Raw genomic sequence first — 26,809 nt, forward strand, 5'->3', positions numbered from 1 at the left:
GATAGACCTTCCCATGGTAGACCTGCCTGGGGAGCAAAGTTCCTCCTTTCTGGTTATTTGATCTATTACATGATTTTCTTACAATAAAGCAACTTTATTAATAATTTCTACTGTCAAAAAACAACAACAAAAATATACATGAGAACTTCTTGCTGCATTGTCACAAAGGAAAGGCCACACAAGCAGCATGAATGCTGCTTCCAAGTTGGTGATGCTTTCAGGCTCCTCTGTTCCAGTGAACTTGCTCACCTTGTCCTGCAGCCAAGGATTTGTGCAGCACAAGGCAGCCTGAGGGCCAGGCTAGACAGAGAAAAACACAGTAAAATATTCAGTTGTCACCCTGTCAGAATCACTACATCCCACCCCCTTCATCAAAATACAGTTTACCCCTCCAAAGATATTATCACTGCAGATTATATAAATCACAGGGAGTCTTCAAACTCGATGGACACAATTCAATAGATTATACCTGGCCTCTTTAAATTTCCTAACTCCTTGAATACAAGGTCTTCTACAAGGCTCCCAGTAGTCTGGTACATTCTGATCTTTGTCTATTATATTGTATATCAAAAAAACCCCCCCAAAATATTACATTGGTTTTACTAAATTTTTATATGGTACAGGACAAAAGCCAAATTCTTACTATAGATATACTGTAATAGACTGATGCTATGACTAATAAGAGCTGATTTATGATTCTAAGGTCAGAGACTTAATGCTGAAGTTCTTTGTCAAACAACTTCTTACTAAAATTAGTCATACAAATAAACCTGGAGAACAACATTTAAAAATGATTCAATATCTTAAAAAGGATACAAGTTTATATTCAAACATAAATCTGAAATTAAAATCTTTACAACATTGATTTTTTTTCCACTTTCTCTGTTATATAGCCAGTCACTTCCAATCTCCTGTCCTAAAGATCTATTGTCTTTACAGCCATTTTCATGATCCTTACTGTAACTTGTAAACAGGATGTTCTGCTCAAACAGCAGTTTTGTAATGTTCACTGCCATCTACAAGTTTTAGCAGATTTGACACACCTCACTAAATACAGACATTTGAGTAAAAATAACATGAGGTCTTATAAATTTGATTATAGTGGGTGGAATCAGTTAAAGTGTGTGATGCTGTGGTGCTGTAAAATCGCTAAGTTCTGTAGTACTAGAAATACTGTCTGATATATGCAAAAAAAGTCTGTATGTAAGCAAATTGGCAAGATAGGGAAAGAATAATTAAAAACAAAAGATGAAGTTTCCAGATACCTTGTCTTCTAAATGAGTCAAGAAGGAAATCTAAAGAAATGATGGTTACAGCATTAATGGCTAAAAGTAGCAATAGCTGCCACAGATGTCACATTCTGCTGCTTCTTCTTCAGTGTCGGAAGTATGTGGAGCAGGAAAATGTGCAAGATCGGAATTGAGTGTCTAGACTGTGCCTAGTGCTGGAGGAGCCAATCACAAATTGAGAGCTGACAAGGTAGCATATTTACTGCCTTGGCTCCTAGGAATGGGGGAGAAGTAGTTTCATCATGGTGAAAGAAATAGATTAATCTCCAAATACTGAAATAAATTAAGGAAACTGTGAAATTACAAGAAACTATAACTTGTAAGTCTTTCTTATCTTCTTAGTTTAAATCGTGTAAATTAGGACTATCGTTACTGAAGATAATGAAATAACAATCACTGCATCTGGGAAAGAAATCTGGATTCCTATTCTAGGCCCCAGACTTCATAAAATCAAAATGCTCAAAAAGCTAAGGTGTTGGGTGGAAAAGTCACAGACAATATAAGTAGTTATATGTCTTCTGAAATATTACTTTAAAGATATCCAGCAGAGTGTTAATTGCTTTCCTTGGCAAACCTGTAATTCCATATTTTCTGTGTATTAAATATCAAAGTGTAAATGCAGTACTTAAAGCTTTCTGTTCTGAATCTTCAATTATTTCTTGAACTAGATATATCCAATTGGCATATCTAAAATTTTTACTAAAAATCCCATAGATTACTTCATATAGGAAATGAACTACTGGAATTAATGTAAGTACTGCATATGCTAATTGAAATTCCAGTATTATAAAACTGTTAGTGATATCATGACAGGAATTCTGAATGATGAGTACATGATGAAGCTGGGTACTTTTCCTTCTAAAAGTAAGAAAAGTGCATATATGTAAGAATGGAAAATATTATTGAGAACTTGATGAACAAAAGTCAACTGATGTTTCAGTCCCTAAAATGTCACAAAATATATGAGGAACACCAGGTGTGTAGAGCACATTGTGGGTATTGCACTGTGAGAATTTCAGTTTTCTAATCTATTAGCCTGTCTTTTTAATGTTTTCATATGCTTTAATCATCCACTATGTATCCTCCAATAATATCATAAAGTATACTGAGAAATTAGTAAAGGAAAAGGAAAAGAAAAAAATAGGAAAATAGATAAGAAAGTTAAAATAGTAGATTATGAAGAAGTGATAAGAGATTACTTTGGATAAAGTAATATAAGGAAGATTACCCCATCAAGAGACAGATAGGAAGAAGTAGGTATAAAACATCAAGATATATTCAGTGGTTTCAGTTACATTTGATTCTTTTTCAATCAATCAACTTTCTTCTCCCAAGTCTAGTGAAGGTTTGTGACACCAGAAGAGAAGCAAATGATGTCCAGAGACAGCTGTAGCCCTGTGACTTCTTTTATGCCTGTAAACTAAGTAGTGCCAGGGTCCATTTTTTATCCTGAAGCCAACTGGCATAGTCTTGTGAAGGTTTATCCTATAAAACTCTTTTGAGGAAGTGATGCCTCAGTTTTGTGGGGGGAAATACTTAGTCCAGAGGATAGTAAGGTGACCAGTTGAGCTGTAGACCTTTTTAAGTGTCTTGTTTAAAAAAACCAAGAGATAGCTAAAGAAAGTTACCTAAAGATAGGTAGCTCCTATCTTTAATCATAAAATCCCCTGCCAAATGCACTTTACCATTATTTGAACCTTATTTAGACTGTGCCTGGTTTTCATTTTAGGACAATTTCTTTAATTTCTGCCTTGCTTATAATGGTCCTGAAAATTGCTTGGCAACTGAAATTAGCCATTGACTAGTATGAAATTTGATGCCCTAAAATCCAGACTCATGACTAAGTTTTCTATTTTTATTGAGATATGCTAAGAAGACAGAAAATTATTTATAAATAATAGGGAAACCATGAAAAATAATGTTAACTATGAAAATAATTATAACAAATCTGTAGTGAAAAAGGAGTGGCAAAAATTTAAATGACTTAAAAATATCAAGATACTTAAACGTGGGTAATATTTTAGCAAAGGTAAAAGTTAAAATCCTGACATACAATTGATTGCATGCTTCTTTCTTATCTGTAATCCTCACACACATGTATTCTCTAGAAAAATTTCATTGTCTTGGATTTTTTGTTGTTGTTGTTGTTTTGAAGTCACCTAAAAATATATATGTTCAGACTTCATACATAAAGAGTTATCAATATCAGAAGCAGATCCAGAACAAAAGGTTGTTCAGGTCCAGCACACAGCTTTCAGCAAGATTTAGTCTTGGTGTGTTTTGATATTTATCTTCAGATATCGACCAGACTTTGTCTTTAACTGTAAACACATCACTAATATTGAAACCACTAATATGCTTAGTTTCTCATGTTCCACAAGCTACTAATAATATAGAAAAACCACAGTAATCCATAATTACCATTGTTCTTGCTTTTATTGATATGTGTATTAGTAAATAAGTAAGAATGAGGCAATATACAAAAATAAATGTATTATTTAATTCCTCGAGTACAGAAACATTTGGGAACAAATTCCTGAATTTTTTATGAGCTCTGTATTCTCAGCATACACAGGCTGTGATCCCAGGACCACCATTAAAAGCACATCTGTGAGCAGCCCAAAGATGTGAATGAACCTCTGATGGTTAAAAAGGTCCAACCAGGTTGATTTTGAGTAGCAGGGTTTGACCTGTTGTTGGGCAAGTAGGAAAACTATCAGATGCTGTTTTAGCAGCACATATTTCTGAGTTTCATAATGGTAAAATGGTAAGGGAATCTAGAGCCAGGGCAAGAGGTGCTAACAGTGTCCATCTTTCCTACCAAGATCTCAATATTAACACACAAACATTCACATATTATACTAAAAGTTTTCTGAAAATCATGGAACTTTCATAAGACATTTTAAAAGGAGGGAGAAGTTTTAAAAGGAGTATAACAAAAATGAAGAATCTTCTAAAACTGAACTTGTATAAGAAAGGATCTAAGGAAAATATTTTTAGAAAATGGAAATACTTTTGCTGTCATGCAGGCTTCAAAATTCCATTTCGTTCCTATCAGAGGAAAGTGAGCCTGGTCTGAGATTTTGGAGCACAGTGGGGAAGCTCTACACTGTTTGTGCAATATCTCCTGGAATTTGTATGTAAACTTGATCAGCCTATCTCCCTAACTGGTTCTGTGCATATTTCACAGTTCTCTGGTGATTTCTCTAATGTGATCTGCTTGCTTCTCCTTCTTCTTTCTTCTCTGCATCAATGCAGACTACAGAATATTTGCATCTATTTTATGAATAATACTAAGACATCCATAGGCTTGGTTTAATCACTTAGTAAGGGTCTTTCTACACCTTAAATATAACTGAAAGACAAGGCTGTCATACAAATCACAATGCTGTGCATGCAGTCCTGCCCACTGCCAGAATGAATCCCACAAGCAAGTAATTTTCACCATTTCAGCTTTTCTTCTCCAAGGCATTTAGTATCTAGAAATAATGTTAATTTCGTTGTCAACCATTCACACATTCAATTAAAGCTGCACTAAATAAATGAGATGAAAGCAAAATATTAGCTATTAGGTGTTTTCAAGGTTATAAATTACAGAGTATTTCTTGCAAAATTGTTATTGGACTAAAGGTATGTTTGATATCATGTTAAGGTTTTAACATGTTTTAAGTCATAATGAATTTAATAATTTCTTCAAGAGAATGAAGGAAATAAAATGGGGGTTTATAATGGAAATTTAAAAATTCCATTTATCAACATCTTGGTGCTAAATTCAAATTACTTGAAATAATTATACATTGTATTGAAATACTTATTCAATGAGATTTTAAATTCAAGAAAAATATATTAATTTCCTTCAGAACAGAGCTTTTGTGGAATCACAAAGTACTGTGTTGTCATTATCTGGAAACCCTTTTCCTCAGTGCCCAACTTGAATATTTGTCAATTATTTCACCCAGTGAATGTTAATCTTTGATGGACCACACATCCTTAAAAATTCACTTTTTCCCCTCATATTCTATTTTCCTACAGATTTAGATGTACATAAATATAACATTTTTAATAGATTATTTTTGTGTGTGGTTTTTTTGATGAATACATATTATACATTTTCCATTGAAGTTAATAAATTAAAACAACAAAACACATTAGGAGGTATGTGGTTTTCCTGCTATAACCAAATCCCAAAGGTTTTGTGAAGTTAAAAGCACAGCTTTTATACAGGAATGGGGAAAAGGGGAAACCCAACACTTTTTCAACATTCATTTTTTCCTAAGGATTACAACATGAAGGAAGTGAGATAATATGTTTTATTTCTGTGTTCTGTTAATAACAACTTTGAATATTTAGACTATCTATTGATTAACATTCTAAGATGAGCTGTGAAATTTGCGTGCATTTTTCTAAGAAACGTGTGAGAAGCAATTTTTATCTTAAACAGTTGTAGAAGTTGATTTTATGGCACCCTTAACATGCAGAAATTTCAAAAGACCAACACCACATATAAGATTTTTTGTAGTTTTGGCTTTTTAGCTCTAAAAATTGTTCACATAATAAAGTTTCAGTCTTTTTTGATGCTAATACTCACTGTGTTATCAGTCTTGCGTCTCAAATGTCTACGTGCTCAGTTAGTGATAAAAAATCCCTCAATTCTTTGAGATGCAATATCTATTCAAATTTGGGTGAACTCACATTGACACTATTATTATTCTATAGCAAGCATGATTTTTCAGTGTGTTTCTGTGCAAGGAAAAACCTTTCTCCCAATTCCCTATTTTGGGGTTAAGATTTGCTATTAATATAGCTAAACCCAGGGTTTGACATTATACATTTTTGTCTCTGAATACAAGAAATTCATACAAGGCTATTATAATTGTTAATTATCCTTTCCTCTCTGCCTCTCGACAAGTAGGATCATAAGGGTTATTCTTTGGGATGCTTCATCTCCACAAGGTGTCCTAATAATATTCTTCCTTAACATTCACCCTTGCATTCTTACACTGTTATCTGGATTGATTCATTAAGAAGTGAAGGAAACTAGTGATACACTGGGTCAAAAAAAGGAAAAAGTGACATTTTTCATCGGGGACTGACAATAGCCACTTCTGGGGCTGGGGTCAGAACAGTGTCATCTATTGTTTTCCTTCTGAAGTCTGTAAAAGCTTAAAGGGTGTCACATATTGCTCATGGTGCTCCTCATTTTGGGTACTGGCTATTATCTCAATGTCATAAAAAGTCTTTAAGTTAAAATGGTCAAAAATTTTACAAGTTTCAGGCCTGAGAGAAGATAGATCAGCACTTGTGATAACCCTCCCCTGTAGAAGGTGATGTCTTAGGCAGGAGTGGGCTTAATCCTAGAAATCTCATATGCTTCCTTGTTGTTTCTGTCAAAATTTCCCTCTTCTAGAGGATGGGAAGGAGATGCAAGCCATATACTACAGTTTACAGAAAAATTTCACTGTAAAACTAATTCCTCCCATAATCCTCCCATCATGATCCTTATTTCAGAGAGATGGATTGCACTTTCAGACAGTCACCTGCCTCTAGCACAGCAGATACAGGTCTTTAAAAGTTATTGGGGACCCAGTTCTTTTTCATGAGATGTTGTAAATTCCTGAAAATTCACTACTTTTCTGTGTCAGGCTCACATGGAACATACAAAACTACAGAAGTGCAATTGTCCTTTTGGAGTTTTAAGTTCAGGGGGTTTTTGGTGGGGTTTGGGTTTTGTTGGTTTTGTTTTGTCTTGGGATTTTGTTTGTTTGGTTGGTTTGGTTTGGTTTGTGTTATTTGGAGAGCAATACACATATATGCAGACCTGTGACAAAAGCCCCAGCACAGCTTCTAGTTGCTACTGGGGAAAAACACAAGGCATTTTGGAAAGTATTGCTTTTGGAATAAGAAGAGAGTGACTCAGGATTTCTTAACTTCTATTTTTTGTTCTACATTGTCATATATATAATTTTCTTTTGTATAAATAATAAAATTAGTGGAGTGTAATACTTTGTATTCTGAGAAAAAATAGGTACAAGTTTAATGAGCTGACTGCCAGAGGGTTGCATTGTAGTGATCTTCAAAAAAAGAAGAGATACAATAATTACAGTGAAGAAGCCCTGGATAGTTAATAAGACTTGACTTGATAATTACTGTTCCTGTATCTGTGTTAGAACAAGACTGTCCTTTCTCTACAGCTATGGTATTTCCCTACTCTAAAAGGTACACTGGAGACAGTTTAATTGCAAGTGTCACAAAACACACATTTTGGGCAACATGAAGAAGGGACTGAAGGCTGTTTATTCATGTTTTTAAACTGAATGGTTAACAGCTGTCTCGGTTACATAATTGTTTCACTGTGGGGGATGCTGTCTCTTTGGGAAATCAGTGAGACTAGCTGGGGTTCTCCTCTGGAAAATATTTTATGGGGCTATGGTATAGTGAAGTGGATGCAAGTTTCACACTTAAAGAAGGTTTCACCACATAGTCAAAGTGGCATAGGAATAATATGCAATATCCATTTACCCCAAGGCTATTTCAGATTAATCTGACATCTACCTTCTAAGACAATTATCCAAAATTAGCAAAAGAAAAAAGCATTTAACCCAGAGTCTCTGAATAGAAGTAGGAATTCTCTTTAAGAGAGTTCTCTATATAGTGATGGAGGAGATCCTGTCCATGTTTTAGGAGGAGAGAGGAAGGAGGATATCTGAGCCAAACTCACAACTGGGATTGTTTGAAATCTTGCCTTTCTTATCGCTGCAGTCATTTCCCTTCTTAACTAAAACCCGTGTGAAACTGTTTCACAACCTACAGTTTACTCTCTGGCTTTGATACTAAACTAACTCCTGTGGATGAGGACATCAGTGAAGGACAGTAACCACTTTGTGTAACTTGTCTGTATGCCTGGCCCAGGAGGTAGGTTCTGGTCAAGAGATATTTTATGCTACCTACATTCATATCCATGTAATGTAGTCAGGAACAGTAGGCTCCTGAACCTTTGACTCCTCTTCTTCCAGCCATCTCACTATTCTTGTTTGCTTGTTTGTTTTGGTAGGGATTTTGTTTGTTTTTTTAATTATTTTGTTCCCGCCTTCCCTCTCCTAGGGGCATCTGAAGGCAACACTCCTTGGAATTCAAAATAGCAAGGCTGAAGACACTAAACATAGTGGAAAAATTTAGATGCTATGCGTGAAACCAGGAGGGAAGCAGCTAGCTCATTCATGGACTTGGAATAACTCTTGCTCCAAACTCTCGTAATGCCTATCGATAAAATATCGCCTAAGTCACTCCAGAAAACAGATACTCTCTTCCTGGTAAGAAAAGACAACTTTGCTCATTGTAGGTAAATGGTTTGTTTACTGTTCCAGTCAAATACCAAGTCTGTTCCAATCCTATCCAGTGAATGATCTCCTTGTATCCAAGTAGATGTTGGTTCTAGCTGAGTCTGCACAGCAGCCAGGGCTGTGCCAAAGACAGCTGTGTACATTGAGTTGAATGCACGGAATAATTTCTCAGGTTAGAAAGTATCAGAAAGATGCTAAGAGGGTATTTTCCCATGGCAGAAATGAGAGAAGGGCAGGTAAGTAATGACTCTTGTTATGGAGAAACAAGTTAAAGAAAGGCTTTGGTGTGAAGGCCTGGAATTGAGATTATGGGTTATGTCAGTCCTCCTGGGAATTAGCTGATTTTGCTTCCAGAAATAAACTGATTACCTTCAAGTGAGAGTAGGTGCAACTACAAGGTGCATATTTATTTATTTATTTTAAAACTCTTTCTGTTTCCTAAACTTCTAGTTTGAGCGTAAAAAAGATCATTTTGCTTTGTCTGGTGGAGTTTTTCTAGGAACTAAAAAATATATTTCAAATTTTCTGCATTTCCTTAGGGATAAAATCTCTGAGGCAATGATGAGTTCCTTAGAGAATTATGTCTCTCTTAGAACTAAACACTCAACAGAAATAGGGGGTCCTCAGTGGGGACACCAGCCCTGAGAGCTAGAGAGGTTTTTCTGGGGCAAGTAGCATGAAAGGGAATGATCCCAGTAGTAGATAGCTATTTGATTCAGATCCAGTGAGAAAGTGTAAGACCTGAGAGGTTTCCTCAAAACTGTGATATTCTTTTTATTAACTTGGACCTTACTTCACAGAGTGCACAAACTGCATATCAGGATTTTCGACATGTATTTTCTTGTATGAAGGTGATTTTGTGTTTGAATAGTTTCCTTTGTATTATTTCTGATTTGTTTAATTTGTTTTCATTTTAAAAAAAATCTCTTTTACTTAGAATAGAATTATTTACATTAATTTCACCTGGTTTTATTTATTTTATTTTATAGAATATTGTCATAATCTAAAATTAATTTTGTTTGTTTCACATTGTTTGTCTAGAATAAAGGGTGATAGTTAATGTTTGCACTATCTGCTTATCAAAGCCAGTGTAATTGTAATGGATTTCTATGGTTCTATGCCAGTTTACACAGGTTGAGGATCTGGCCCCTTTTTTATTATATTCTTGCTGACAGTATTTAAGATTTGAAACAAAATACTGATCCTGTCACAACTAGGAAAGCCTCTGGACAATGATTCCAGAAATATGCCAGTCTCCATGTAGTCATATAAAATCACTTATATGTGTGAACAGCATTTGGGCTGGGGTAGAGTTAATTTTCTTTACAGAAGCTGGTATGGAGCTGTGTTTTGGATTTGTGACCAAAACAGTGCTGGTAACACAGGCATATTTCAGCTTTTGCTGAGTAGAGCTTACCCAAAGTCAAGGCCTTTTCTGCTTCTCACCTCACCCCACCAGTGAGGAGCTTGGGAGTGCACAAGGAGTTGTGAGGGGACATAGCCAGGACAGCTGACCCCAACTGACCACAGGGTTGTCCCAGACCATGTGGTGTTGTGCTCAGCATATAGAGCTGGGGGAAACCAAAGGAAGAGGGAGATGTTTAGAGTGATGGTGTTTATCTGCCCAAGTCACCGTTACCTGTGATGGAGCTCTGCTTTCCTGGGGATGTCTGAACACCTGCCTGCCCAGGGGAAGTGGTGAACGAATCCCTTGTTTTGCTTTGCTTGCATGCACAGCTTCTGCTTTACCTGTTAAACTGTCTTTATCTCAACCCATGAGTCCTTTCCTTTTTACCGTTCTGATTCTGTCTCCCATCCAAAAAGGGGAGAGTGAGCAAATGGCTGTGTCTGCTGAGCTGCCAGCTGGGGTTAAACTGTGACAATGTTGACATTATCTTGAGCATGTCATCCTCTCACTCATGTTTTGTTTATATAACCTGAGTAGAAGTCATAAGCTTACCCAACACAGGAGGGGAAAAGAAAGGAATGGTTTTCCAACAACGTGAGAGGAAGAGACATATTTCCACAAAGCAAAACGTAGGATTGTGGAGAGCTCTGGATGAAGTAACAGTGCTAACTGAATAAAGTAGCAAAACCACTTTTGGCAATGTTTTGCCTTGGCTTATTCATGTATACTTGTTTACGAATTCAGCAAGTGATATGGCTGAGCAAATGTGTTCAAAGCTACTTTGAGTCCAGTGATGTAGTCTTGCATCATATCAGCCTCCTAAAGCCTTGCAGATGCACCTGCCCATGACAGTCATTTGTGAATGAACTAAATAATGTAACATGAGGGAAATTAAAATACATATCCTCAAGCCTCAGATCACTTTTACCATTAGGAAAGTTAGTTCTTAGAAATGCTAGACTGCTCTGATTTTTCTAAATGGTGGCGCTGCTGTGAATAAGGAATAAAGTCTTTCAATAAAAGCTGATGTGTTTTTGGTGATGTTCTTTTCCGTAATCAGGGGATAAGGTAGCAGTAATGTTTAAGCCTGGGAGAGGACACCTACTACTGTATGTGTAAATATAGTTACAGTGCCATCTTCCTAAAGTTTCTCAGTTAAAATCCCTGATGGAATGAACATTATGTAACAATGTACATGCTATGTAAATTCAATTTCTTCACCCTCTTTCTTACACTCATTTGAAATGCTTCCACATAGCCCTTTACACAGGTTACCCAGTGTTACTGTAATTACTTTTCGTGCTGTCAGCAAGATGAACAGATCAGAGACAATGTTTTCCCTTTCTGTCTTCCTCACATTGGACGCTGGTGTTTCCTTTTGGGCTCAGGTAGAAACATACTGCACTGAATGTAGAGTGCCATGAGAAATTTGCTTCTTTTTTTTTTAACTTGATCGGTATTTTTCTATCCACATAATTTGGGAACAAAAGTGAATTGTGATTTTGAGCAATATTTTTCTCCTTTGATAATATCCATCATTCAAGGTCTTGGCTAAATGCCCATATATAGTCCAAGCACATTGACATATTAGCTAGGTTTCCCTTAATTTTATTTTTAATCAAGCAACATCTTTTACTGTCCTCTTCTGACCTACTTTCTATCAGCTATTGCAGCTATATCAAAGAAGTCACCTTTCCCTTTTTCTATATTGAACTGGTAAAAATACTGTTTTTCTTCCTTATTGTGAATGTGGATAGAATGCAATTGATCCTGTTTACTTGCTCTTGGAGAAACACTGCCTTCATTTTGGTCTTCTTGTCATTTTCTGGATGGAAGTATTGAAACAAACTACCTAACTAAAGAATCCCCAACAGACTGACTTCAGAAGGATATCTAAAAGAATAAAGATGAAAGACTGATGTTGAATATAGATATATTAGAAGGCAAAAACATACCCCCTTTCTGTCTCCAAAAAATGAACTAAAAGAAGCAAACAAACGTATAAATCAAACCCCATTTCTTATTGTGTGAATGAATGTTCTATAAGTAATTTTATTTTGAAAGAACATCATCAGAATTTTTTGGAATATAACAAGCAGAGATGACAACTGGAAAGATGACAATCAGAGTGGGAAGGATGGTTATGATGCCTTTTCCTGGTCTTAAAATCAAGAGTCAAACACGGCTAGAAGGGGAAAAGGGATTTTACCTTGGTATTTATTTTAAGGATCCTCAGGTGCACACGTCCAGGTCAAATGCACTGAAATGCACCCCGCAAAAAATGCCCACCCCAAAAGATCGGGTATAACATTATAGGCTTTACTAATTAGCATATCTATCAAAGATTCCCCAATGCGAGGCTCAAGTGAGCCCCCTCTCCAAGGAGCCTTCCCCTGGATGGTTCTATCTTGGTTTACAGAATGTGTTCTGGAGAGGACCTTGGGGTCTGGGGCACACTAACCCCTACCTACGAAGCTTCTAAAATGTTGAGTCTCTCAGCTTGACAAACAAGTCCAAGAACGTAGGCAAAAAGCACTAGGAATACAGAAGTTGTAAAAAGGTATAACAGGGGTATAAAAGAAAAGGCAAAAAATCTTCATGGCATCAGTTACACACTCATAAGTAAGCAGTGGGCAGTCCTGACCTGACACAATCAAAAATCACAACTTTTCTGCGCTCCTGGCATTGCAACACTAAGGCTCATGTAACACAAATGGTAACGGCACAGTTTGTAAAGCAGAAAGACAGACAACATGAAAGGGATCTTTCTAATGCAAAAAAGTTCAAGTAATCTGCAGGTCCAGTATTTATTTCCCAGCTCAATAAAATTCTACTTAGAATTCTACTTCTCAGCATTAAGCATAACAATGAAAAGTCCTGTTCACCTTGAACTTCATTAATTTCATATCATAGAAGAGATGTAAACATAACTTGTAGAGTTTCATATATATTTGGTTACAAGTCTTTCCTTCTCCGGGCCTTTTCCAGATTTTTTTAATATTTTGTTTTCCTCTCCTTTCCTGTCTGGTTTTGTGAATAAGTGACTAAGTAATTTGAGAAAATTAGGGAAATAGGCGCACTAACTGTGAAAATATCTTTGCAGTTTGTAAAAAACATTAGAAAAAAATTAAAATGTAGTGTTGAATGAACTACTACCAAATACGGGGTAGAGAGATTAGTAGATATATGGTTTGAGAAAAAATCCCAGATGCTATGCATGAATCTTGGAATTCCTTTCATGCTATAATACTGACAGACTATTTAATTTCTAATAATATTGCAGTAATATTGCAGTCTGATATGAACTGCTTACTTGTCTTTACATCTTCAAACTTGATAAATGCTAGAAAACAGGAAAGGTTCAGATTTGGCTTTCTTGTATTTAATTTTAATCAGAGAAAGTATTGGCAGAACAAGCTCCTAGAAAATTTGGACAAAAGACTCTACCTTGAACATCAATATTGTATTGATCTGTGGCATGCATACAAAGAACATGACTCCTACTATTACTGTTTTTCTCTATTTTTCTCTAATGTATGCTAGCAAGATACTATGTTTTTGAAGATAGAGAAGAGCTTTAAAGGTCATATGTACACCTACATTTTATCAAAATATGGAAATACTCAAAAAACTATCTAATTTCTTTTCTCTTTCTTAAAACAATGTAATATAATTTGTGTTTAAGAGTATTTTTTTGTATTTTTTTTATCTTTGCACATGTTAAACTGACAACAACCACATAAACTCCCAGTGGATATTGAAAAGTAGTTAAGTGGTAAAAATGAAAAGAAGATGAAAAAAAAACCAAAAAACCAACAGAAATACAATACTGTAAATTGAACTGCCCTGATTTTTTGTATATGACGTAACAAGTATTTTGATTGCTATTATTGTACATCTATGACTGTCATTCCCATTTAAAGTCTAGACAAGCAGGGCAATCAATAAAGCTGTTGTGTGTGATTATACTGTGCTTAGATTTTGCACTTTTTGTGGGTTTCACTGCAAAGAAAATACATGTCCAGACACTATGAGTAGTGTTGATCTCATTGACACAAAGAACTATCATGAATTGTATACTTCTCTTCCCAGATTAAAATGGACTGTATAATTTACATTTGTTAATGAAAGCTTTCTTCTAGATAAATAAAGTAAAATAAAATACAATTCAATTAAATTGAATTCAATTAAATCTTAACACTTAATATTAAGCTATACACATAGATACTTTCTATGTCATTGAAAAGTGATGTGAATCTTCAGGTAAGTATCCATACTATTGTAAGGCAGATGTCACATGGAGATGTCCTTCCTTTAACTTTGGAATGCATAGTTTAGGTTAGATATTTGCTTTCCAGAAGAGTAAATTAGGTAAAAACAAATCAAAAATCAAAAAAGCCTCATTAAACACATCTTATACTTTTATATTTAATTATACTGGTCTAGGGATTTCACCATGTAAGAAAAAAGGTGGGGGAAAAAAGAAAAAGAACACTGAAAGCTTGAGAATGACATCTTTCTACTTGAATTATTCACAATTTTTTTGGCACATACCTACCTGCAGCTCCTGGTAACATCTGAACCACTTTGGCGTCCTGATGAGGATGGAGAAATATGGGATGCTCATGGAACAGACTGTTGAGGAATCTCAAAATCATGAATGACTTGTACTTATTTCTCCTAATTGCCACCCAATTATGCCCATCTCTTTACCAGTATTTCTATAACACATTATTGGCACTAGAAGTAGCTTTAGACATTAAAGAAAATATATGAAACTTTTATTTGATATTCAAATATTAAATTTATTAAAAATAGTTGCATTTTAAAAATTGATGAAAGAGTAAAACATACTGGCATGAATAACAAAATAAATTAAATATGTTTCCAGTGGTGTTGCAATTTGAGAATAGATTCTTTCTAGTAAGTAAAAACCCTGAGTAGTGCCCTTCTTGCATTTGGAGTGTTGGTGAGTTTTGTGTGCTATATCAAATAAGGAGCAGAAACACAATGAGTGGGTCATAGGTAATTTCTCTTGATTTTCTCTTGACTTCCATCAGCATTTGTTTTCACATAGTTTGTATTACCATGCGGTGTCATTGCGATGACAACCTTGTGGGAATGCATGAATAAAATTGCCCACAGACTACATAACAGTAGGTTGAAATAAGTAAATGGATTTCTTTGTTAAATGGAATCCTGCTAAAATTGCTTTGACTGTATCAGAGCTTAGTCCTCACAGCTACTGACCTTCATGCAATCATTCACTATGGTCGAATATTTATTTTAGAGACACCTACCTTCAAAAAAAACTTCAAGGAAAATGAGCACAATTTGATATAACATCAAGGTGGGAAATTAAAGTAAGAAAAAGAAAAACTTCATATGTGTGTGTATGGCTGCATCATAATCAGGGGGCAGAAAAACAGGGTAAATGCAGCTGCATCTATATCATATGTTATTGAAGGCACAATATCCACTGCATTGTTTCAGCTCTTTTATGTAATCTGACCTCTTTATGTCCATTTGCTCATACTGCCCATCCAGCTGCATGAATGTTATTGTGGATCAAACCTCAAAGCATATCCTAACACAAGCTGGCTCCCTTCAGAAGTCACATTTTTGAAAATCACTCTTCAATATTGTAAAGAAATATCAAATCTAGGATGCAGTAGTACTTGAAAATTTTCCAGAACATTTACTACTCCTACTGTACTTCATAATTGACAGAAGGGCTGCAGCCAAAAAACTCCAAAAGATTAAAAATAGAAAATGCACCAGAATCAAATGAGGGACAAAAATTATTAAAAGAAGATGATAGTGAAGTCCTTACACCGTGAAAAATTCTAAAATGTGACTAAAAATTAATTTAAGCATCACAAGTTTTTCTGAGCATTGAAAAATGTGCTTTTTAGAAAAGAGGCTAAAAGTAGATGCATCATCAGAAGAATGAGATTTTTTTAATGTGAGGTGCAATTTTAGACATCTTCACAAACTAGTTACATTTTGTCATCTCATGGTCTAATTATGTTCTGCTTTCTCTTAAGTAGCTATCTTTGTACTACTCTCACTGTAGATGTCCTGCCAGTATATATTACATTGCAAGCATTTCTTTTAAATTAGAGCAGAGCTGAATCTCAAGAATTCTTCTCTAGAGAGATAATTGTACTGTATGGAAAGAAGTGGAGGAGAAGAAGGAGGACAAATAAAACGGCGTGGTCTGATCTTTGTTTATGAGAACATTTTCCCATCAGCTTTCTCTGGAAAAAAAGATATTCATTTTGCCTTAAAAATCAGTCAGAAAACATTGCTTAGCACATATTCTTCCCTGTCAAACATTTCACTGATGCTTCATTCTGTAGACAGCTTAATAAAAGCTATTTCACCCTTAGCATGTTACTGAAGTTGTGTGTCATTTTCTTTCCATTTCAGATGACATTTGTGGAAGCATGAGTCTCAGATACCTTTTAAGTACATAACTATTAGAACTGTTAACTCCTTTCTTTCTGCATGCTTTACAGCACAGAGAAAAAGGAAACTGAACAGTTTTTTCTCTTGTGAAGACCATTTGTGATAACTAGGCAGGTCTTAACAGTCAGTAATATTTGAAAGATATGAAAGTTGCATATTTTTCTCCCCTTTTTGAGGGTTTCTCAGAGGGTGGCAATACTCCAATACATGGAAAGAACTTAATACAAGAGTCGTCATGTTTCTTTACATATGATTGTTTTCCACTACTGTATAAAAAGCAAACTATATACATGATGTTCTATATGTAATTTTGATAAAATAATTTTGATTTCCAGTCACCTTTTAGAAATAATAGTATGAGAGTTCAGAAGCTCAGAGGAAGATGTCTCATTAAGGTTATCCAAGGAAGTGCCTTTTCATTGGAAGGAGACATTACATAAAGGCGGAATCAACAGAAAAACTCCACAAACACACAGAGAGATACAGCCCTAACAGGTGAAGGTTAACAGAGGCTATCCCAAAGACAAAATGTCCCCAGTTACAAGTTGAAGAGCCATCAAGAAACTCCAGGCACAGCTCTGGAGGCAATCAACCTGGACTTTGTAATTGATAAGAAGGGGGAAACTAGAAGAAATGAGGAATTAGGATATGCAAGGTGTGGTGTCATCAGTTGGAGGCAGGGAGGTTTAAGTGCTAAACACTGGAGTAGGTGGGGGTCTTGGCCCAGCCACTGGGCTGGGAATGGGATGTGTTCCAAGTGTCAGCTACTGGACAAACTGGGGTAGAGTGAGGTGAATGAGGGGTTCTGCACTGGCAGCTGGAGATGGACCATCAATCTCAGCCCATGTGCCAGATGCTGGTCGTGTAAGTTGCTGTATCTTCCCCAAACCTGATGTGAGTCTGAGTGTGTGTTTGGTTGAGTCAAAAAACCTCAAGCTGGACTAGGGACAAGTAGGATGCCCTTGGTCTAGCAGGGGTATCAGGCAGGCAAAAGGTCTGTGCTGGTATTTGGGGGAGATCTGTGATTATGGACTGCCAATGAGATGAGTGTCTGAAAGTGTTTGTGTTTGCTGGCAAGTGAGTAGAGGACCCAGGAGGCAGGCAAGAGACACAGGATGTGGGCAGGCATGCTGGACAGGCAGAAGGGCCATGCCATACTTGGAGGATTCATGACTGTGCTTGTCAAGCTAGAAAACGTTGCGCGGGTGCCTTCACTAGTGATCTTCAGCCCAGACCAGCTGAAGAGGAGGAATCTGTACTGATGGTTTTTGTCAATCGTGTATGTGGGTGCAGTTAAATGTAGCACCCTTTCTGTGCCTGGCTGTGCTGCAGGTGCTGCCATTATCTTCTCTGTCCGTGTCTGTGCATCTGTGTGCATGAGTGTGTCTGAAAAATGCTCTCAGCGAACCAATTGAACCTTTAAACAGAAAAGGGCTGCTCAGTCTGGCACAGAGACCCCAGGAGCCTCTGGATGGGCTTCAATGGCCAAGAAGGAGAAGAACCCATCTCCAGAATTACTGGAAGAAGCAGCCCTCAGCATTAAACATTGATGTGCTGTCAAAGGATGCTTCTATTTTTTTGCCTTCTGACAGCAAAAGGTATCATGGTTTTCTGTCTTTAGAGTCTAATTATATGTTTGATTTTTTTAATACCATTCCTAGACATTTTTTGGTATTTTGAGTTCTTCATGTATTCTTGGATATTTCATGTTCTTTTGAAGTTTCTCATCCCTTCATTCCTACAATACAATAGGATGATCTTTGGTATACTTTAGTAACCTTACCCCTTTTTCCCTCACAATCGTCTCTGCTTTCATTAATGTCTCTCCATTTTGGATTCCTATTCTACCTTAAGCACAAATAATCATTAATTATAATCTCTTCCTAACTTTTTAGCAGTTAATTAAGAAGGTATACAGTGGGCTTCTTCCTTGGTAGGTATTTGCAAATATCCCAGATATTTGAGTAAATATGGATTACTCCAATCAATTGCATTACCTTTTTTTTTCTGTCCTTTCTCTTTTCCCTGTGATTCTTATAGAAATTGTGTAAAAGAGGGTTTTTTTGCAGTGCAGGTCCAGTAAGTACATGGTGGAGACCTCCATATAGACTTAAAAGCCTGCAGCTCATGTGTCTGGAATGAGCTAAATCCAGCTCCCTGTGAAACAATGATGATGGAGATATTAAACGAAGAAGAATTTATAAAGACTGCCTCCTTTCAAGTTCTCATCACAAGAGAGAATGAGTTGGACCAATTACAATAGCAATGTAATTCTCTATGTTTCAAGCAATTGTCAAAACCAGAAAAGCTTGGAAAGCTGAAAGAAGATGAAAATTGTTAGATGCACTGTATAACAAACTAGACAGCAGTTGTTTTCAAAAAAATGTTCCCTAAAAATGTTGCTTACAACAAATTTGCACTTTTATCTATAAATTAATGGGCACAACATATCTGTCGATGCAAAGGACAATTCATGTAACAGGAAAGTGAGTCACTCTACATTATACATGTACTATAATTCCTTATATGCATAGAAAATTATTCAGATATATGAAATAGCAAGAACCAGTTGGTAAAATTAAAATGCATAAAATACAGAATGAGCAAGCAGGAAAGCAATAGCTTTGGATTTACAAGACTTCTTAAGTGGAAAATAAAAAGAGATGTGGAAATATATGAAAAAAAAATTAAGTAACACTGACAAAGTCCCTGGGTTTTATAGAATTCACTCTTTAAAGCCTTTGAGAAGTCAGAGGGGTTTTTTAAAAAGTAATCTATTCCACTCCTATGACAAAAACTACAAGGATACCAGGAAGATGAATCACAACACAAAGGTCTGATTCTTATTTCTAGATTCATTTGTTGGGGTTTTTTATCCAGATTCCAAACCAGTTCCTTATAAATTTAATGATTTACAATAAGACTATGTTCAAAAATAGATTTGAACCACATTTTCTATATTTCTATATGCGGCTGTGGTATTTCCAGTGTTACCTGCTTTATGTGATTTCATGAGTGTCATTTTGCATTGTCATTATTTGTTTATATGTCAGTAGTGTTCAGAGGTTTTAATCCCTATCAAAATCTATCAGTGCCACAGACATTGCAGTACAGACTATTCTCAGGTGAACTTAAAATTGGAATAATCAGAAGACAGGATAAAGAGAGAGCAGATTCATTCACAAAAATCTGAATCTGAAAATAGGCAGGTTTCTTTACCGTGTAAATACTGGCATCTTGGATTCCATCACCATGTCTAAATGTAGTACATTTCCCCCACAGTCATCCAGGGATTGAGTCCTGGTCCCCAGGCCAAGTAATGTAGCATGGCCCTGGCCCACTCTGCCTCAAGCAGTGAGTGCATTAGTAATACAAGGCACCTGTCTCAGATCTTTTCCAGCTTCCAGGTGGTGCTCTGCGGCTCACATACAAAATAATAGTTATTTTGTGCACACACAAAAAATAACTATTATCGTGAGCTTTCTTTAGTTCAAAGTGTTGTAATAATACATTGCGAATTTGCTGAATCCAAGTTACAGAACGGATAGCCTGAACTCCTACCAGTCAGGCTCTTGTTATGGTCCAAAGGAGCAGATTGTGAATGCAAAGGAGAAATTTTATTTTGGTCCAAGTCTTAATAATCTAATAAAATAATTATTTTTAGACCAGTTATCATTATATAATACTTATATTTTATACAGGTAATTTGATATATCCGCTCAAAATTTCTAGAATTCATCCTGCTATTACTGACACCCTTCACTTCCTGTCTGACTTTTTAGCTCAATGGTTTCAGGCTGTGAGGGAGGGTTATGGCAACCTTTGTCATTCCAGGTTCTTCACAGGGATGGGCATGAGGATGCTGTTGGTGGTTTCTTTCTACCCCCTCCAGGATCTTCCTCACATTATTTTTACTGTCATGCTTTATTTATTGACCTGCAAGTACACAATACAAAATCAAAATTCACATCCACAATCACTATATGTAATGTTTTGCACTTGTTGTGTACTTGTTCTCTGTTCTCTGTTGCCTCCAGAACTGGTTTTACTCAACTACTGATGTTGCACTCTTTTTGTGACTGGTTAATTGGGCACTGGTGAGTAGTTCACAGCCCAGGAGCCACCTGATTTCAGTGGAATTACATGGGGTTACTTTTTTCCTGTATTTATTGTATACATTTGTATTCAACTTTTCTCCCCTAATAGACTACCTCAGAAATACTTATCAGAGAATGTAGAAAGCTGCAGGAGCTTTTAAATTACTTAAACCATTTCCTCTTCAGTAGCCTTGATTTTTGAGTGAAGCCCATCTCAAAATTAGAAGTGTTCAATGGCAACCTATAAACTACATTAAGCTCTATTAACTCATTGGAGCAACCTATTTTGGCAGATGTGCTCATCCAGAAAATAGAGAACATAAAATTCAATGGCTTTTTCCCACAGCATCAGACAAATTTAAGCCACTCATAACATCAATTTACAGAGAAGTGGCAGACTTATAAATTACTTGAGCTTTATAGGCAACATGAAGCAAACATATGGTGTAAGGTATTTGGAAAGGCATTTATGAGCCCTGTAAAAACACTGTAATGAAGTTCTAAACAGTTTATTCCAGGGTACTTTTTCAACGCTGTATATGTTCCTAGTTCTTGGGTCATCTTTCAAACACAATTCAATAGTATCAATGTATTTCTCAGCTTTTGGGACTGATTTTGTGCAGTCTTAAATTTTTTAAAATTTTAGCTGACACTTACTAATATTTTTTCTTTTTTAATTTTAAAAATTAATTCAAGATGACTCAATTGCTAATCTCAGAAAACAAAAAATTGGTATTCTTGAAAATCCATGAATCGACTATGTAAAATGGTTATATTTTATAGGCTGTTTGCTGCACAATTAGACAAAATAATCATTAGTGAATATCGAGAAGAGTAAATACTTCAGTGTAAATAAGTCTGAGCAAAGAAGTCCATCGATCCTTTTTATTTTGGTGGTAGACCTTTCCTTCTAACCCGTGGCACTGTAGTCTGTTGACCTATTCTGTGAGCACTACATGGGTCCTTGCTCTGCAGAGCTGCTCACCCTTCACTGTGGCCATACCTTCACTGCTTGATCTTCAGTATCACTCAGGAAGGCAACTCACTTTTTCAGAGTTGACAAATAAGGTTCTTGCCTCATGAAAATATGGTAATGACAGTCATAATACTGTATGAGACAACAAACAGAATTCAGAAGGTCTTAAGTGTCAGCTTCAATTCGAATCAAACTATCACAGTTATCCTTAGCCCTGAATTAGCCTTCAGCCTTTCTCAAGAAACGACAGATTAGGGGAGGATTCTTGGTATTGGTGTGTTCTAAAGGATATATGTTTTTTAGTACTAATGACAGTACATTCTTAAACATTGACTCCTAAAATTTTATTTTATATATTTTTAAAAAACTACACAGAAAGCTTTGAGCATAATGCTTTTACTGAAGCTCATTACTACTACAGAGATACAGAATAATTTTGTGAATCCCTTAATTTAACAATGACACCTGTTAAAAAAGCATTGCATACATAGACACTTTTTAGTTTTCGGTGACTGAAATATGAATTTAATTTAGAAATCTTATCCATTTGGGTGTTTAATTCTGTCCTTGTACTGCTTGTTGCATTGATACAAGAGTCTCTGGGGATGTATTGTAATTCACTGAACCAGCCTGGCTTCTTTAGAGTCAGTTCACTGAGAGTATGTTGTCACTTCATTTATTTCAGAATTAGATAACTAAACTTTCTGTCATATGGTTTATTTATGAAAACCAGTGATCTGAATCTCTCCTTGTGTCCCATCTTGAACTTTGGGTCGAAGTCATGATGAAAATTGGTGGGACAAGATAATTTTTCTACTCCATGAATTCAGAAGCAAATCCACATACCTTAACAACCATCACTGTTTAAATAGAAGTTTATGATAGTTAATTAAGTTTTTCCATTATCCCTTCAACTTTTATTTCAACCACAATCTCCATATCAGCATAAACCATAGTCCATCGTATGTAATAATAACAATAATAATAATAATAATGATAATTTTCAAAGAACCTTGCAGAAATATAGTTTAACAATAGGTAGTTCAGTAGAGATCAAAAAGTAAAGACAGAAAAGCTTATATCATGATAGGAACATAAGAACATCAACAAGAGTATGAAAGCAAGATCTCTGCTTGGTATTTTGTCTCTGCTGTAAGCAAATGTCATGGGCAGGAGGTGAATGGGGTAAGGGCATATAGTACCTCTCCTAATACTCTTTGACACTCCACTATATTTTCCTTAGAATTCCTGAGGTAGATATGGTTTGTGTAATGTATATTTCACTTTATAAAAGAACAGAAATTCCTGTTGAACTTCACAGAAACTGCTGAAGTATTTGGCCTTTGCCACCACCATTGCTGAATGGAGGGATAATAGCTGATTTCACTTCTTGGCTGTAGAAAATGTCTACCTATGATTTTTAATTTCTTCTAGAAAGGAAATTTAAGCTGAAATTTAAGCTCCAAACAAGATGCTTGCTATAATTATTTTCTGCCTGAGACTCAACTAAAAAAACATGAAGTATACAATGAATGGTTATTAATTTTTTTTTCATAAATAAAGCCTACAATATTCAGCCTGTGTTTTATGAATGGGAATGGTGATGACAGGGTGGTATAGTCAAAATTCATCTCTATATTCAGTTGGTGCTCTTCAAATTCTGGGTGGCAGCTTATAGTAATTGCAGTAGAATAAATGAGAAAAATAATGTAGGTTCAGTTGAAATACATAATTTACTCACTTGTTTGGCATACCTTTGATAAATCCCCTCCTTAATGTTTTAGTCTATTCTTCCTCTAAAGTTTTGACAAAATCTTGGGCTGTAAAAGAACCTTGCTCTTACTGGATGCTAAGCTGTTGTCTTTTTTATTCATTTAGCTTGTTTTTAAATCATATTATGATTCCAGGCTCTCTTACAAATGCATCTTGCTTTAGCACATTTAGTGCATAAAGGAAAGTGTTGGTAAGTATGCTGGAAGCAGATAGGGGTTTAAAACATGAAAGTGCCTGTAACTGTACAGGCTTTAAAAAGGAAAAACAAATAGAATATCTGAATTCTGCATCTTAGACATGCAGGAGAACTTCCTGGAAAAAAGTTGTGGTAACGTGTCCATGACATACGAGCAGGCTGAGGATGTAGATGGGTCAAAATCAATGCTGGACAGCTATCTGTCATTCACTTTAACAGCTCAAAATTATTCTATTATAGATTAAAGTATCTCCACAAGAAATACCTGGTGTTCATGGTCTCTGTGATGGTAACAATCCTAACTGTATGGGCAGCTTGTCTGTTCTCTGAAGTCCTGGTGTGAAAGAGACTCAAAGCAAGAACTGAGGCTGCACTTCCTTTAGTAGGATGTTTAGTAGGATGTTAGAAGCAGGACAATATTTCTAAGGCTTCTCTAAATAAAACTTTTTTGCCTTTTGGAATAAAACACAGAGAAAAAAAAGAAAGACGAACAATTTAAGGCAGATACATATCAAAGATGGAACGTCTTGACTTAAAAGCCACTGTGGGTTGTTAGAGATGGAAGTCTCATCAATTATCAAAACTAAGAGTGAGGTTGTAAAGGAACCCAAATCCAAGGAAAGAAAAGAAAAGCTTCTCAATGGAGACATACAGACTTTTAAAGGTATGCAAAAAATCATGACAGAAATTCTCCTGGTTTTACTCTGTTGAACAGCTTTTCCCCCCATTCCTCTTTTTGCTTTGATCAGCAATATTTACTCTTCTTCAGTGATGCAGTTGAAAAGGGCAACATAATAAAAACTGCCATTGTTTTGTACCCAAAATGACAAAAAAAAGCATGTGGCCTTTAAACACATTCTATGAAATGAACTTACTTATGTAGTCTCTATTTTTAAAACAATTTTAGAGAAATACAAACTTTTAATTGTTGATTAAATATGAATACTAGTTGAGTGACACAAATCAAACCAGAATTATTTGAAAGATAGCAAATAAATCAATATTTAAAGTAGTGTATTAGAAGTATTTATTGCATAAATACTATCTGTTGTAGGTCTATCCTGTACACATAAAACTGCCTGCTGTAGATAGCTGTGCAGGTTGACAGAAAATTAATATCTTCATTGTAGTTCCATAAAAACTTGTTTGTATACATTTACTGTTTGCCATCTTTAAAATGTTCCCTCTTTGGAAAATTCAGTCCTTAAGGACATTAAGAATAATAAAGTAGAAGTTTCTGTATACCTAATAACATAAAATCAAGATAAAGATTTTTCTAGTGAATATATTAAGACTGCGAAATTCATTGTTCAGGATGAAGTTGGGAGACATGAGATAGAAAAGATTATAAGGATATCAAAAGCTTATAATTATACTGAGACTTTCCAGAGTTATATCACCTAATACCATATCTATTTCAGGCATCAAACTAAACATAAATTGGATTAAGACAAAAATTCATGGGGACTTATTTTGCCAGAGTGCCCTATTGATTTTGGGTGCTGATGGGTAAGGATTTGTCTCTGAACATTTTCTATTGCTCCTCAAAGGAGACAAGATATTGAATTAAACAATATCTGGTAATATCAGTAAGTTTCCTCTTTTTTTTCTGGGATAGTGTTAATTTTCATCCTAGCACCTGGTACAGCTCTGAGATTTGGATTTAATATAAGAATAACGTTAGTAGCAGACTTCAGTGTGTTTAGTTTAGTAGCTTTAGTTGTAGCTGAGTAGCGCTTACCCTTAGACCTTTCCAGTTCCCCAAGCTCTGCCAGTGGAGAAGTGCACAAGAAGCCAGGAGGGAGCATGGTCAGGACAGCAGACCCGAACTGGCCAAAGGGATATTTCACACCACAGAATGTCATGCTCAGCATATAAACAAAGCAGTTGACTGGGGGCTGCTGATCACTGCTTGGGGATGGGCTGATGTTACTTGTTTCTCTTGGGTGCTATTCTTCTCTCTCCTTTTATTTATTATTATTAGTATTATTGGTATTATTCATATTATTAATATAATAATATTATCATCATCATCATTATTTTAAATTATTAAACTGTTGTTATCTCAAGGCATGAATTTTACCTTTTATTTCCAATTCTCCTCCCCACTGAGGGGAGGGTGACAGAGTGAGTGAGCAGTTGCATGGTACTTACTTCATGGCTGGGGTTAAATGACAGCAACAGTGCAGCACAATATTGTTTATTGAAGGTCGTTTAAAATTGAAACTAACAAATTAACTTCGATGGTGAAGAGTTCTGGACGGTTACATGCTCTCAGGTTGTGCTAGTGACCCAGAGTGAAGTCCCCAGCAGATCTCAGGTCATGTAGGTGTTCCACAAGTCTTCCCAGATACATCCATATATTTTTAAAATAAAATTAATTTTTTTTTAAAAATTGAAAAAACATTCGTGCCTCCAGAGAGAGAAATAAAGACATAACATTTCTTGGCATATATTAAAAAGGAGAGAGAAAATCTGAAATAGGCTAAAAACTCTTTTGCATGTGAGAAGCACTGCTAGCTTACTCCACCAATTAAATCCATAAGAAATTATCCGTTTTTAATACAATTTTGTTCATAAAATCTGTTAGAATTATGATATAAAAATAGATACACATCCAGACAGGTCTCTTGGCCACTAATGTTTAATTATCTTTTTATTAGATAAGCCATCTTTTATGGAATCTTCCCAATATTTAGACATTACAATATTATTCAAATGGTTGGTAGATTACTTTGGCTATTATGATGTTTTAGAATTAAATTTAGGATCTATCACTAATGTTTATATGACAAAATGGACAAGATAAGCACTTAGACACTAATAAGGTTTCTCATTTCTTACAGTATATTTGGAGGAGAGATTTTGACAGAATACCTTTTCAAACATGACATTCCTGATATCTTATCACATACTTTTAGAAACCAGTTTAAAATTTAAGGGCACATTCAAGGTGTGTCAGTTCCAAGAAATTAAGTGTCAGGTCTTCTAAATGTTCCTTTCCTGCTCTTCCTGCTACATTGCAGTGAATCCTGTTGTGTATTACTAAGAACAGTGTTAGCCAGTAGATATATTTTTAACTAGGATGACTGTAACCCATCTCTGTCATATGATGCAACATCTAAGAATATGTCCAAATATGAATTTTTAAACAAAAAAATAAATTTATTTTAACAAAGTGAAGAAAATATCTGTGTAGTCTGATGATTGAGCAGAGTGCAAACATGTCAGTGTCTATCGTTAATGAGAAGCAAAAGAG

The sequence above is a fragment of the Corvus kubaryi genome, unplaced genomic scaffold (genome assembly GCF_017639235.1).
Source record: "Corvus kubaryi isolate FWS band 111438036 unplaced genomic scaffold, C.kubaryi_AGA036_p1.0 137, whole genome shotgun sequence".
Lineage (NCBI taxonomy): Eukaryota > Metazoa > Chordata > Aves > Passeriformes > Corvidae > Corvus > Corvus kubaryi.